The following is a 15,010-nucleotide window of genomic DNA, read 5'->3' as shown; positions in this document are numbered from 1 at the left end:
TGCAATAATATTTATGAGTCCATGTGATCATGTTTTGTTTACAACTGCATGTGTGCAAAGATGTACTTAATATCTAATGGTACATATACTTACGTAGGTAAAAAGCTTTTTATCTTTGTTGTTGTTACGGTAAGTTAACCCTTCAATTACCTAGTAAGATATTTATTTACATTTAAAGAGAATTATAAGCTGCAAAAACATCTACTTTGCTTTGAATAGCAAAAAATTGAGTTCATATGTTACTTATGATGTATGACATATCAGCTCAATTATTTAAAATACTTGAAACATTATAAATTTAAATTTTACACCCGGGAATTGGCACAGATCCACACTGTTAGCATATTCAACCAATCTCATGCAATCCATCTGGTCCTATATATATATATATATTTTTTTAAGCAAGAACAACTAATGCTATCGAGAAAATGAATCAAAGGTCACACTGGTAAACAAAAACAAACGAGCAAAAAGCACCAGTTTGCCTTACTACGTATGGTGCCGATGAGCACAAGGCTTATCCGGGTGATCACTTAGTAAGTTATATAAATGCTAACCACTATGCTATACACCTGAAACCTACATAATGTTGTGTATCAACTGTAATTTTTAAAAACAAAAGTTTTCATTTTAATATGGACTTGAAAACAATGTTAGCACTGAAATACTTAGATATCATTGATAAGTTAAAAAAATAAGAAAACAATTTACCCACTATAAAATATCAAAATAACATATTTTACAATTTGTGACTATCCAAATAAATTTTATACTTAGTAAAATCTATAAATACACATACAAAAGTATGCACACACAAACACAACCACACACTGGTGATACAGACATAAACTATGAGATATTGTCTGTTGTAGCTTTGTAAGGAAGAAATGAGGGGCACAAAGATACTCAAAGCAGGAAGACCCAGATGGGCGAAGTGACTGGGCAGGGTGTGGGGGAAGAAGCATCATTTGCGGAGAGCCCACTCCACACCTGAGGAAGCAGGTAGACCAAGGCCGCCCAGCTCATCTCCCCGTGGGCTTGAGCCCCCTGAGCACCCAGAAGGTACTTGCACTCCATGCAAGGGTGCTGGCTCCTACAGCCCACGGGTTGCACTCGGTCCAGCCTGACCACTGCCACAGCCACTCCCTTCCCTCCCTGCCTCGGTCAGCGTGTCCTTCAATCCTCTTCAATTACTTCCATCCTCAATCCTGTATTTGTAGGATACGTTCAATCTAGTATCATGTACCTATATTGGGGGAGGGAAAGGTTGACTAAAAATGTGAAATTATAATGATCTCTGACATCTTCAAACAGAATACACCTGGGTGGAGAAGGCAGGAGTAGAAAAAGAAAGCCTCTCCACATAAGGAGAATCGGGAGGGGAAAAAACCAAACCTATTAAAACGGCGAATGGGTACACTAGGCAGGAGGGTACTGAGTGACCACCCTCTTCGAGGCCGGCCTCCCTGGGCCCCGTCCCCTTATCTGTAAAACAGTGAGTGACATTAGTACACGACTACTGTATGACGGAATCCGATCATGCGTGTAACATCTTTAACACAGTAACGGAAGAAGCGTTCAGTAAATGGAGGCTGGCATCATTATTGTTCTTGCTATTATTATAAACACTAATCAAGGGGGATGTATATGTGATTATATATCAGACCACTGGAATCCAGACATTTCATTACCTTTATAGACCAAAACTGGTCAGATGTAACATAAAACCATTTACAACAGTGCTTCTCAAACTCTGCTGCACATCAGAAGCACCTAGAAGGCTTGTTAAACACATATCCCGGGGCCTGACTCCCCAAAGCTTCCAACTCAGTACGTTGGGGTTGGGGCTTCAGAATTCGCATTTCTCACAAATCCCCAGTGATGCTGATGCTGCTGCCCCGGTGCCCACACTTTGAGAACACTGCTCTACAGCAAATCCCACATTCACGTGTGCCTTACTAATAAAACTATCTACAAGTTGCTCATTCGATCTAAGCCAGTCACTGAGAGGTCAAAATAATGAACAAAGGCTTACAAAGTAAAAGCAGCATAGTATCCCCAGGTATTTAAGCATTGCATAGGAAGGAAGAAAGGAAGGGAGGAAGGGAGGAAAAGAAGGAGGAAAAGATTTCCAATTAGAGCTAAGACACTTCTGAAGTCAACTGCCAGACAGAGGATTATCATTGCCCGAAACAATGTTCCCTCTGTAAAATGGCTCCAGAGTGAATGAATTCAGGTCTTAAGGCTTTCCTCCGCCTGAGTCTCTGTGGTAAGAAACCAGAGGTCACGTTTATCCCCTTTGGTGTACGCATTTCCTGGAAAGTCAGGGTGGTACCAGGTGAGCTGTGTCAGCCTCCCAGCAGCCTCTGGAATACCAAGAACAGACCATCCCGGGAGGCACAGGTTGAAGCCAACATGAGCTTATGCTGCCATCTTCCCCAGGGGCGTCCTCACTGGCAGAAGGCTGTCTAGCAGAGCAGAACTGGACAATAAGGAAAGTTTCTCTAAACTGAAAATGGCAGGATCAGCACAAGAGTGCCAGCCTGTTCGGGCAGAGCAGCGGTTCTTGAAGTGCAGCCACGGACAACCAGCATCGTACCAGTGACCCTGTTACACCCCAGACCTACTGGTTATGAAATGCTGGCGGTGGAGCCCAGCGACCTGGGTTTTAACAGGCCCTGTAGGTGATCTTGCTGCACATTCAATTTTGAAGTCCACTGGATAAAGCAAGTCAAGTCCTGAGGCCGCTGCAGGTTTCACCTGCTATCAGACTATCTGTAAATAGCGCCCCCTTTCTTCCTCAGAAGGTCCTGGGGTGGACAATAAATCACATGGTCATCCTCACAGATCAGAGTGGATGCTACAAAGGGGGTTCCTTGGCTGGATTCTATTTACTGCTTAGAACTGCTCAAGTCTTGCTGCTACATCTGGTATTAAACCCATAGCCTCCCTGAATGCTAAAAGATGCACTGCCTCATAAACGTCTAGGAAGCATGGGAGCAAACCAATTTCAGTAGTGGTATCCCATTTTTACAAAAAAAGGACCCACCAACAAACTGTATAAAATCTAGTTTTAAGAGAGTTTTCTTTTCCTGACTAGCTCCCTGTCAAGTACAAACCCAGTAACTTACTAGTCTTATTTTCATAGCAATAATGTCGCCACTATGTTAATTCACAGAAAAACCAAGTTTGCCACAAAGCATCTCCATCCATCTGCTCTTTTAAAGGCAAAGTGAAATACTGCTTTTGGATCTGACCAATTTTCAATTCCTTTGAAATCTTTGTCTTCACTCAGCCTAAATTAAATTGCTGGCTTTTTACTCTTCACTTAAGTCTTCCATCTGTTGTTTCTGAAAAGCATCAAAGGCTTTAGATGATATCATGTTCTGACCCTTCATCTTTCAAATCAGAGAGGGGTGGTGGCTTCTATTCAATTATATAACACCTGCTATTGAAATTAAGATCTCAAAGAAAAGAGAAAAACATCAGCTATTTGGCCCAAAGGAGATTACAGTTGACTCTTGAACAACACAAGTTTAAACTGCGCGGGTCCACTTATATGCAATTTTTTTCCAATAAATACTACAAATATATTTCTCTTCCTATGACTTTCTTAATAACATTTTTCCTTTAGTTTTCTTTAGTGTAAGACTACAGTACAAATATAACACATATAACATACAAAATACGTGTTAATCGATGCTTCCAGTCAATAGTAAGCTAATAGTAGTTAAGTTTTGGGGAGTCAAGTTATGTGCAGATTTTCAACTATACGGGAGGGGGAGGTCAGCACCCCAACCCCTGTGCTGCTCAGGGGTCAACTACATACACTTTGGTGTGGTCACTTAGAAGAATCTGGTTCTCAGTTTTCCAGGATCACACACTTCACGTCCCTGGACTATAGGAGTAATTTACACCAGGCAGACTTGATATGTGTCAACTTTCCTTTTACTGTGGGAGAGATACCTGGCTGGAAAGCAGGACTCACCTGTTGCTTAGAGGATGTTCCCAGCGAGTCCAGCCCTAAGGTCAAGTTAGTGGGTGAGCTCAGAGGAGGCTTCCCCCGGCTACAGAGGATGAATGAAATCTCATTCTCACTGACATTCTCAAGATAGTTCAGTCATCATTCATTCAACAAATGCTGGTTCCCTGACACGTGGCAGCCCCAGCTCTAGGTGGTAGGGGCCCTGTGCATGAGGGAGCATGGCTGACTTCATGTAGCTTGCATGCTGACAGACACAAAGACAAGCCTTCACATCTTCACTCTTTCTCCTCTAGGAAATGAACAACAATCTTTGGGCATATTATAACGTATTATATCATATTTTTATTTTCTTTTAGAGATATAAAGGGGGTGCTATTCTCGTCAAAAGTCAACCAACATTGACTGATTTGATCCGAATTCTTGACCTAACCCTAGTTAGGAGCTGATAGCCCTGCATGTACTAATGAAAAAAATGAAATATGGAAAATAATACTAAATTCAGTTAAATGTCCTAAGAGTTGGCCCTTACTATTTAATATTCCTTCCCTCCTGGCCCGTGAAAATACCTATCTATGTGTGTTCCGGCACAAGGATCTCACTGCCTTTTTCCCTGCTATAAATATCTCTGCAAGCGCCACTTTTATAGAAGTGAAAAAAGGAAGAGGGGGGATATGTTCTGAGATGAAAAGAAAACGTAAGATGTAAATTAACTGGCCCTGCTATCACTGAATCTATGAAGAGTGTGAATAATGCAACAGCCCTCGTCACCAGTGCCAATGAGGCAAACAGCTGGTTAACAACCACAACAGAAGAACAAAACAAAACCACCCTAGATTAAGTCTGAAACACTTCTAGAAAAGGATATATATCTCCTTTAAGAACATTATTTTAACTTATTGTACACTTACTGCCTAATAGTTTGGTGTGGTGGCAAGACTGTTTTTTTCTGAATATGGGTCTGCTGATTAGAGTTCTCTACTCATTTTCCTTCACAAACCATAAATTTAGCACATTACCAGTCACGTCCAGTTTGTTAGTTGTATTCAAGTAGTATGAGAATTTTTAAATATTTGAGAAGCCACAAAAGTAAAAAGAAACCAGACCTAGACGTTCGTAGACTCTTAATCCCTCAGAAGAATGGAGCCTGCCGCTAGCCTAGTAGGGAAATGGTACAGTGAAGCTTCTCCACTAATGTTTTACGGATGGATGGTAGTAAGGAGGATCTTAACAAACTAAATGACATGGAAATAACATTCTGCCTCACTAGTTTTTTATTTAAATCCACACCTACCCCACCTAACAAAAGGTGCATGCCATGCTCTAAGGGAGACAAAGCAGACCCTAGGTTTACCAAGCCCAGTAATAGAGCGTAATAATAAAGAGTGAAGAGTCATTCTAGAATGACTACCTGGTTTCAAATCTTTACTTCACACCACTTACCCATCTATGACTTTGATAAATTAATTAATGACTCATTTCCCTCACTTATGGAAATGAAATGAATTAATACGTAGAAAGTGCCCAAAGAATGGCTGGCATAAGACTCCAATCAGCGTTTATTGATGTCACCACCATCATATTTCTCAGTAACATAGCACAGTGGTTTGATGACTACAAGAACAGTGAAAACCAAAGAGATACATCCAAATTCCAGCTTGTCACTTAACCTCTGCCTGCTCAGCTTATTCATCAGTAAAAACAGAATAAAAATACCTACCTAAAAAGAACAACTGTAATAGTTATCACAGTTTCTGATACCTAATTGAGTGCATACACTGACTGTAGAGCAAATTCACATTCCAACAGATGCCCTCTCCTGCACATCTATCAAACCTCCACCCAAAGAATCTTCACCAGCATTTGATCGTGGACTCATCATTTTAGTTGGGGCAGTGGAGAAAAATCAACCTTCCCCCAGGAAACACTTCACATGTAGGCTGTAACCTGAGAAAAAATAAGTGCTACACTATGGAGTTAAAATCGGAGTTCAGAAAAAAATGCAGAACACAGTGATGGAGCATCTAGTGAACAAACGAAACAGAAACCAACTAAGTCTTGAAAGAGGAAAATGGTACAGCAATAGAGGGGTGGGAAGTGATATACGGAGAAGGAAAACAACTTCAGTTAATATGTTTATTGACTTCAAAGCATGTCTTTTATTCTTGTCTTGACCCCTTGACCTGAGACCTTGACCCTAGTTGAAATATTTTCCCTCCAATCCCCAATCTCTACCATTTTTTCCATCTTCAAAACATAACACAAACCATCTCTTGCCCAGAAAGCCTTGCCTGTTTGACCTGCTTTTTTCTGAGAACTCACGTAGCGCATACTCCCTGCCATCTCTGCCATCTTTCCAACGTCCTATACCACTTACATGTAGTTTACAATCTGCTTCATGTCTGTTTAACACCCTTACTGCTCCAAGGGCAAGTTCTACACCTTTGTTTTCTCCCTTCATTTAATTTATGTTGGTGTATAAACTACACACAGTACAACAGAAAACAGATTTTAAATGTAAATTCAATGAGTTTTGACACCATGTAATTACCACCCCAATTGCTGTACTTCCATCACAGAGTTTCCTTGCACTCCTTTCCAGTCAAAGGTGTCCACATTCCTGGTTTCTGTCACTAGAGCATAGTTTTACCTGTAGTAGAACTGCATTTAAATAGAATCACACAGTAATGCCCCTTTTGTGTGTGACTTCTTTTGCTCAACATAATGTTTTGAGGTTTATCCATATTGTTGGCATGTATCATTCCTTTTGATCACTGAGTGGTATTCTATAAGTCTACCACAATTAAATACACACAATTTCTTTACTCATTTTAATCTGTTTATGAACATTTAAGTCGTTTCCAATTTGGGGTTATTATGAACAAAGTTGCTATGAACATTCTAGTAAAAGTCTTTTTGTGGACATATGCTGTCATTTCTCTTAGGTAGACACCTAGGAGTTAAATTACTAGCTCATAAGGTTGTTAGCTATATGTTTAACCTCATTAAGAAGCTACCAAACCATTTTCTGAAGTATATTTACTATTTTATACTCCAACCAAAAATGTATGAAAGTATTCATTGCTCAATTTCCTTGTCAACGGTACCGTCAGTTGGTTTTTCTTTGGGTTTTTTTCTTTTTTTTTTTTTTGGTATTTGTTTTGTTGCCATTCTAATGAATGTGAAGTAGTATCTCATCATTTAAATCTGCATTTCCCTGTTGACTAATAATGCTGAGCATCTTTTCATGTGTTCTTTGGTCAAACATCTTCTTTTGTGAATTGTTTGTTCCTGATTCTTGGCTATTTTTTTTTAATTGAGTTCTTTGTCTTTTTATTAGAGTTATGACAGTTCTTTAAATAGTCTGAGTCCATTAACCAAGATAAATATTGTGAATATTTCCTCTCATTCTGTGACTTGCCTTTATTTTCTTAATGGTGTCTAATGAAAACTGAAGTTTTAAATTTTGATGAAGTAAATTTATTGATTTTTAATTTTACGATTAGCACAGTTTGTACTCTAAGAAACTGTTGCCTATCCAAGGTTGAAAAGATATTCTGTTTTCCTCTAGAATCTTCATGGTTTCAGTTTTGTATTTAGGTCTACGACCATCTTGCATTACTTCTCTGACTCCCCCCGTTTCATCTGGTAATAGATCTCTGGAGCAGAACAAGTGCTCTATAAACATTGCTGACTCATTTATAAATGCTTTACAAGTTAAGAGCAATGTATTTTGAAAGTAATGTGTTGTAGAAGGGCCTGTGTTCAGCCTGGGTAACATCCTGGATAGAAACCTACTAATAGGAATGAAGTCATGAAGGCAACCCAATGGAACAATCCCCAAGTATCCATTTAGAACTGATGCTAAGGCCCTGCCTTACCACAAACTTCTGACTAGGGCAGGGATAACCCAAAGTTTCCGTTTCTGTGCAAGTAACAGTTTAACCCAGCACAGAAAACAGTTTACTCACAATCAATTTCTTCTTTTTTGAATATACATTAGAACAATTACGTCATTAGTGTAGACTCAATTCTCCTTAATGAATTAGGCTCCATAAAAATAATCAGTGATTCACAGCAGCTCTGTTGAAAACTGACTTTAAAAAAAGGTAATATTAAAAATATTACTCGCAGGGGACATATTTTCTATAGCCTAAAACACTCACATTGTTTCATAGTATTTAGATGACTTTAAAAAAATGTTTACTAATATTTCTTCTGGAAAACATGCCAACTCAAAACATATTATGAGAATTACTCCTGCTATTCAGATAAAGACTATTATCTTGTCGACTGGCCAAATAATTCTCCAGATAGTCCACCAAAAGAAAACGGTTTATTCAGGAAAAGAAACAAAAACCAAAAAGCCAGAATGCATGCACACTCCTCGGCCGGTCTTGCCGACCCGCCACACACATGGGAAGAAGAAAGGAGCCCAACATGGCTTCTCCCTTGATTTGCATCCCTTCCCTGGTGGTTACCATAGAGTTCAACAGGAAGTCAAGACTAGAGAGTTAACAAGGGGCCCAGCTCCACCTATAGTCCTCCCAGCTCTATGGTGAAGAATCTTAAGATGTCAGTTTACTTTCAACAATCTAATGCATCTTAAAAATAGAGTATTTCAAGCGATTTCCTTAAGATTTTACTAAGAAAATGCAAGACTGAGAAGAGTAAAAATACTCTTTTCCATTTTATTGGGATGTGGAGAAATTAATAAATTAACTAGGATCATAGAGAATTTTTATTAATAAATTAACTAGGATCATAGAGAATTTTTTAAGTATTTATCAATGCAGTTGATAAAACAATGTGCATACTAAGAAATGAAGAGACTATTCTGAACAACTGTATTATGACAGCTGCGTCCTTGACAGTATTGAGCCAAAACACATTCATTGTTGAGTAAGGTTCATTTCTTATTACTCCACTTTAGCTCCTAAGTTTCCACACTACAAATGAGAAACTACCATAGGAACACTATTTACAAGAACTTACGTACTCATTTGTAGCTTGCACATACTCTTTAGTGATTACCCAGATTCACAAGCTAACATTTCTTGGAAGTAATGAACAATAGTTGCTTAGAATGTAGTGTAAAATAGAAGAAGAGTAACTACCATATAAACCTGCTATTATTTCTTTTTAGAGAGAAAAGATGGTTTTGTGTCTAGCTACTTGAATTTGGTTAAGTTACACATTTTAATTCCTTTTCTCATTAAGTATTCCAATTATCCCCATTTCCTTAATAGCACTCCAGTATTTTTATACCATCCTAAATGTACAATCATTTCCACAGCTGAAGGTCAAATGAATCAAAGCAGCAACAACTCCCAGCAAAGAATATTGTCCTAAGACTGATATTCCATGAAGTGTTTAGTTAATAGTTCCAATAAATAGTCAAAATAAACTTTTTATTTAAAGAATCTAAGACTCTAACATGCAAAAAAATACACTCCAGAATGAGCTACCCGAACAATACTTAATTAGAAAAGTTCTCTTGCACGTTACAGCATTTACTGTTATAATTTAATATTAGCTGTGAAATATAAATCCTAATTTTTCCTAAAATCCATTTTAAATCACATTGAAGGCACCCCACGAAAGACTAGATTGATTTCAAGTGAGTAGTGAGTTTGTAAAAGTTACAGAGAATTCAATAGCATGAAAAGCATGATCATACGACTTCCTGCCTAGAAGAAAGGAGCTTTTCCTTCAGAGAATGTCTACAGCAATGTTTTGGTTCTGACTCTTGACTTTCTTCTTACCAGACAGCCAACTGCCTTCTGCTTTATTTTCCCCTGTCCCAGTCCACTAAGTCCCAAAGCTCTTCTCCTATGGCTGGAATTCCTTCCACTGATTTGTTCATGTCACTTACTTAATGACTCCTTCATTTACTTAAAATCTTCAAGGTTCTAGAATACAAAAGAATATTCAAGGCAAACAACTCAGCACACCTGCACCCCCACCATGTGATATAACTAAGAGTAGTGTGGAAGTAAAAAGTATCAACCAAGATCATGCAATTATAGAACAAGTGCTGTTGTACAAATAGAATTCTAAGAATGTCTAGAGTCTAGGCAACCTGTGTTTAATGTCAGGTTCATTCAGTCTGCAACAAACTGTCCTCCATTGGGTGGTACTGTGAATATGAACCTAAAAGTTTCTTATGTTTGTGCTCCCGAGATACATTCAGTGATAAGGTTCAAATATTTCACAAATTTGTTTATGTTTTGACTTTGATAAGTTCATGTTCTCATTTTAATAGAGGGTTTTGAATGCCTTGGAAACAGAGAATATCAAAGGGAAACTAATTATAGTAAGTCCTCACTTAACATCTTTGCTAGGTGCTGCACCTTTAAGCCAAAGAAGGTAGAAGAAAACCAATTTTACCATGAGCTAACTGATGTGCATAAAAGGTTAAGCTCCTAAGGCATAACGAAACTATGAAAAACAATTTAACGAAAACGATGTTACTCAAGGACCTGCTGTATTTAACAGAAATGAGATGAGCCTTCCCCAAATGCACAGCACCACAAGCAGCCATTAGCATAAAGCTTCCACAGCAGTGTCATACCACAAACAGAAGCACTAAGGAGAAAAGAGAAACTGAAAGAGGGCAAAGTAAGATGGCACAAAAACCAAGGGCACCTGTGTACCCTGCCGAGTAAAACCTATGCCAGTGGCTCAGGAACTCCTGTAATTAAGTTCAAGGCACAGACAACAATCAAATGTTTTCTTGGGTCACAGGCTGCCCTGGCCTTTGTCTGACACCATCGAATCTCAGAGACACAGGCCCTGTTCCAAGCCCTCCCATTATTCCCTAGAAAGGAAAGAGACCCTCCTCAATTACAGGTGTTTGGACAATTTTTTATTCATTGAAAGAAACTCCTACGCAAAACAAATCTTACAGGGAACGCTAATGCATCAGAGAGATGGCAACAGAAACACTCTTGATGACGATGAGATGGAGATTACACAAGCCTCCCTGGATTGCTTCCGGGAAAGCCCTAGAGACCTTCCCAGAAGCCAGGGGGGAAACTTTATGAAACCACTCTCAGTCTCTTCCTTACAGAGAGGGGTGTTCTTAAATGAGCCAGCTATATATGCCCTACTTCTCCAGGGTGAAGGAACTCTGAATATACCGTAAAATTGTCATCACTAATTTGAGGAGGGTTGGGGGCCCCATCTGCCCGTGGGCATTTGAGAAGATGAAAACGGTGACTCAAAAGTGCTTTCAGGATATAAGATGTAAATACGAGAGTAAAATAAAGAAGCAGAAGATAATGATGCTCAAAGATGAAAAATCAATTCATAGTACTTCTGTTTTTTGAAAAATTCTCAGAAACTACATGTCTATGCTCTAAAAAAAATAAACTCAAACACTGACAGTTTCTCTGAACTCTTCAAAGTTAGCACATCCACTCTTAGTTTCTGTGATCAGTATTCAGACCAAATTCAGACCCAATACAGCGTCATACATTATATTCTACAAGTACCTCCCCGCTTCCTTTATTCCTTTATTAGTTCAATAAGTAGTTCTCTGTGCCCGGCACTATTCTAGGTGCTTGGGACGCAGCAGAATAAGACAGTGCCTGACTTCAGGGGTTTATAATCCTGGAAGACACACAATAAATGAATAACTAACATAGCACAAGGAGTAGCTTTGCAAGGAAGACCCACCCACCTACCCACCAGGGAGAACTGGGCCAGGACATCCTGGGAGTGTCCAGCGGATGAGGGACTCTGCTGCAAACACACCAATGAGAGATCAGAACAGGAGACCTGAATGAAATAAGACAAAGAGGGAAGAGGAATATACGCCAAGGTTCCCACGGATTCGACAAGTTTGAGGTCAGCAGCAAGAGGCCGGGCAGCCGCACAGAGGGGGCGAGGCAGGAAACACAAGGAGCACAGCCAGGTCAGAGGGCCCCCCAGGCCAGGACCAAAATCTGCATTTTACTCTACGTGCGATGGGAAACCCTCTTTCAATCCACCTTCCCAGTGGGTTCGAGCAAAGGAGTACCAAGTCGTGCTTTGTGTTCTTAGGGAACCCTCTGGTATTTGGCTAGAGAAGAGACTGGGGCAGGCGGGGCTTGGGGTAAGAGTGGAGGCAGGAGGAGATAAAGACTTCTGCTTCCCAGCATTGATTATGACTGAGAGAAGTTTTTAAATGCCCAAATTAAACTGCAATCGAGGAGGAACAATTTCAGGGAAAAGGTATTCCATCAAATACTAATGAGAAAACTCTCCATATTGGGTTATGTGCACTTTACACAATTATGTATCAGCTAATGAGTTTAGGTTTATTAGGTAATAAACTTACAAAGGCCATAGGAAGTTTTCAATAAAAGCTCTTAGGTGGTTTCCTCTTTCTTGTCTGACGAAGCGCGCTCCTACTGCCCTCGTGAAACGAGTTCAGTTCAGTTTATAGGACAATATATCCAATAATTATTTTACACTGAGTACAAACGCTTCCTGGTACCCCACCAAACAAGTGCTTACAAAATAATGAAACAATTGCAGCAGGAGTACAAAAGACCAACCTCAAAACACAACCCTCAAAGTTCTGAGGAGAGTTCTTCTACATTCGTAGAAGAGAGCGAGGAAATAAAAGTACGAGATGTTTAGAATGAGGAGGAAACTATGAAATAACCCAAATACCAATAATAGGGAAATGGTCACATCATGATTCTTTCCTTCCATGGGATGGTGTACAACTATTCTAAAGAAAAAGGTAGAGCTTTAAAATCTGACCGGGAAAAGTCACCTGGCTACACTGCTAAGTGGGTAGGGGGCTGGGGGCAGCGGTAAGAGATCGCAACCTCTGCCGACAGGTATCTGCCTTTCTATTTAATAATTACTAACATTTATTGAGGGCTTTCCACACTTTAGGCGCTGCACTAAAGCTTTATGCTATCTCACTGAATTCTTACAACAATCCTATAGAATACAGTCATTCCTATTTAACACATGAATTAAGTATTAATATTTTAGCCAGACTCAGACAGCTGATAAGCAGGGGGGTGGGGTAGATTTGAATCCAGGAACTCTAACTCTGTAGCCCACAGTCTTATAACTTATGTCTCAGAGATGAATCCTTATTCACTGAGTGTATTAAACCAATCTGCTCTTGGATTCTTTCTTTCAATTAACATTAAGGAAAATGTCTACTTAGTGTTCTGGGAAATAATTTTAAGGAAAATTAAATTAATGATGGAACATACAAAGCTCGTGACATTTTGCAAAGTTGATAGTGACCCAAATTGGCATTAAACTCAAGATCAAAGTACAAGGCAACTTTGCAAACAAGTATTATTTAAAGGCTCGGTGACCGATAATAATTCTGTCAGCCCTCATTATAGCAGCAAATTCTGAATGCCACATTTGCACATTTCCGTCTGGTTCCAGCTGTTTGTGAATCTTCAGCACAGAAAATGTAATGTTATCCAGTTCAAAATTAAACAGATGCTCATCATTTTAAGGCAAACTAGGAAAGTTCCAGTCAGCAGGCATTCTTTGAACAGTTCCACATGTTGATGACAAAGGAATGGGAGATATTTCAAGGTGAGGCTGATGGCAAGCCCTATCACTAAAGGGTGCTGGGGCACCCTAACAGCATAGGCCCTGTGCACACCCCTGACTTGCTGATCCACCTTTGTAGCCACTGACCCATACAGAAATGTCCTACTCCGCATCCCTCAACCCCACTGCATTCAGCATGGGTCTCCTCTCCACCAGCACCAGCACCACCGGGCAGGAATTCACAGCAGTGTTAGCTTAGCATCCTGGAGGGTCAGCAGAGGGCACATGTTTAAGACAGAGAACCATGCCTCAACTCAAATCCTTACCATCCATGTGAACTTGGGCAAGATGCTCAACCCCTCTGTCCTCACTGTCCTTATTTAACTGGGGTGCATTAACAGTACTGAGCTCCTACACCAGCTATCAGGTTTTAATGAGGTCATATAAATAGGGAATTCAGAACAGTATCTGGTATGTTATCAAAACTCAATAAATATTAGGCGTTATTATTAATACTGTCGTCATTGCAGTGCATAACCAGGAGGCACCAAACTCCCCTCTAGTGTCAGTCATCAAGTGACTCTTTTTTCACTTATTCCACCATTTACAACAAAATAATTGGTTACCCAAGAATACATTTTCCAATGATCTTAATCTTATTCTTTTTACTTTTCTATGTTTCCTAATTTGCCCATGCATTCCTTTGTAAATTTTTTAGAAAATTAAGTTGTTGAAAGTAGTCTTCACTGAATTCCCTTCTCACTCTCAGGCGTGGGTGGGTGACTGCCAGTAGTTTCCACCATGTCAAGTCTATGGCTGAGCAAACAGGTGTCGGGACCTGCTGACATTCACAGAAGACCTGGGATTAATGTCTGGAGAGATCTCAAGGTGCAAGCTCTCCATGAAAAAAGTTGAGGGCAAACCACAGGCCAAGGCTACACCTGGTACTAAAAATGAATAACAATCGAATTCTCTAAACAATCCCTGGTGTGTAACTTAAGACTCTAATAATTCTAATAGGATATATTCAGAAAACTGAAATACGCAGTTTATACCGGAGTACTTAATCAGGAGTTCCCACATTCCCCTACTATTGTTTATATATAATGTACTTGTGCATTTTTCTAGCTTTCTGGTTTTCATCAAATTCTGAAAGGTCGTCACAACACAAAGCTGCTACAGATTATTGGTTTATAGTCATTCTCAAACTTTAACATGCTTGTTTAAACACGTAGCCCTGGGCCCACCCCAGACTTGGTTTCCGGGGTGGAGGGGGGTCTGGGGTAATCCAGGACATAAAAAGGAGCCAGGATGTTTCTAGCAAGTTCTCAGATGCTGCTGCTCCTGGCCCGGGGTCCAGCAACCACATTTTGAGAATTACTGGCTTAAGGAATTATGTGGGCATTTTGGCTTTTTCCTTCACGTAAGCAACCAACCTTAATTAATGTTAAGAAAACTAGTGGCCATTTCTCCATTACACACCTGTGAATTACCTACCAACCTTCA

At 39.7% G+C, this 15,010-nt stretch overlaps 2 protein-coding genes across 5 annotated transcripts in view; one reads left to right on the top strand and one right to left on the bottom strand.

Moving 5' to 3' along the window:
- The window catches only part of MED12L (mediator complex subunit 12L), a 314,918-nt gene that overhangs the window by 151,552 nt on the left and 148,356 nt on the right, over positions 1-15,010 (bottom strand). The window lies entirely within an intron of this gene.
- P2RY14 (purinergic receptor P2Y14) overlaps positions 1-15,010 on the top strand; it is a 47,788-nt gene that overhangs the window by 691 nt on the left and 32,087 nt on the right. The gene's annotated exons all lie outside the window — the stretch shown is intronic.

The sequence above is a fragment of the Rhinolophus ferrumequinum genome, chromosome 2, assembly GCF_004115265.2.
Source record: "Rhinolophus ferrumequinum isolate MPI-CBG mRhiFer1 chromosome 2, mRhiFer1_v1.p, whole genome shotgun sequence".
Classification (NCBI taxonomy): domain Eukaryota; kingdom Metazoa; phylum Chordata; class Mammalia; order Chiroptera; family Rhinolophidae; genus Rhinolophus; species Rhinolophus ferrumequinum.
Note: the sequence above shows the minus strand (reverse complement) of the source record. Positions and strands in the feature narration are given on the sequence as shown.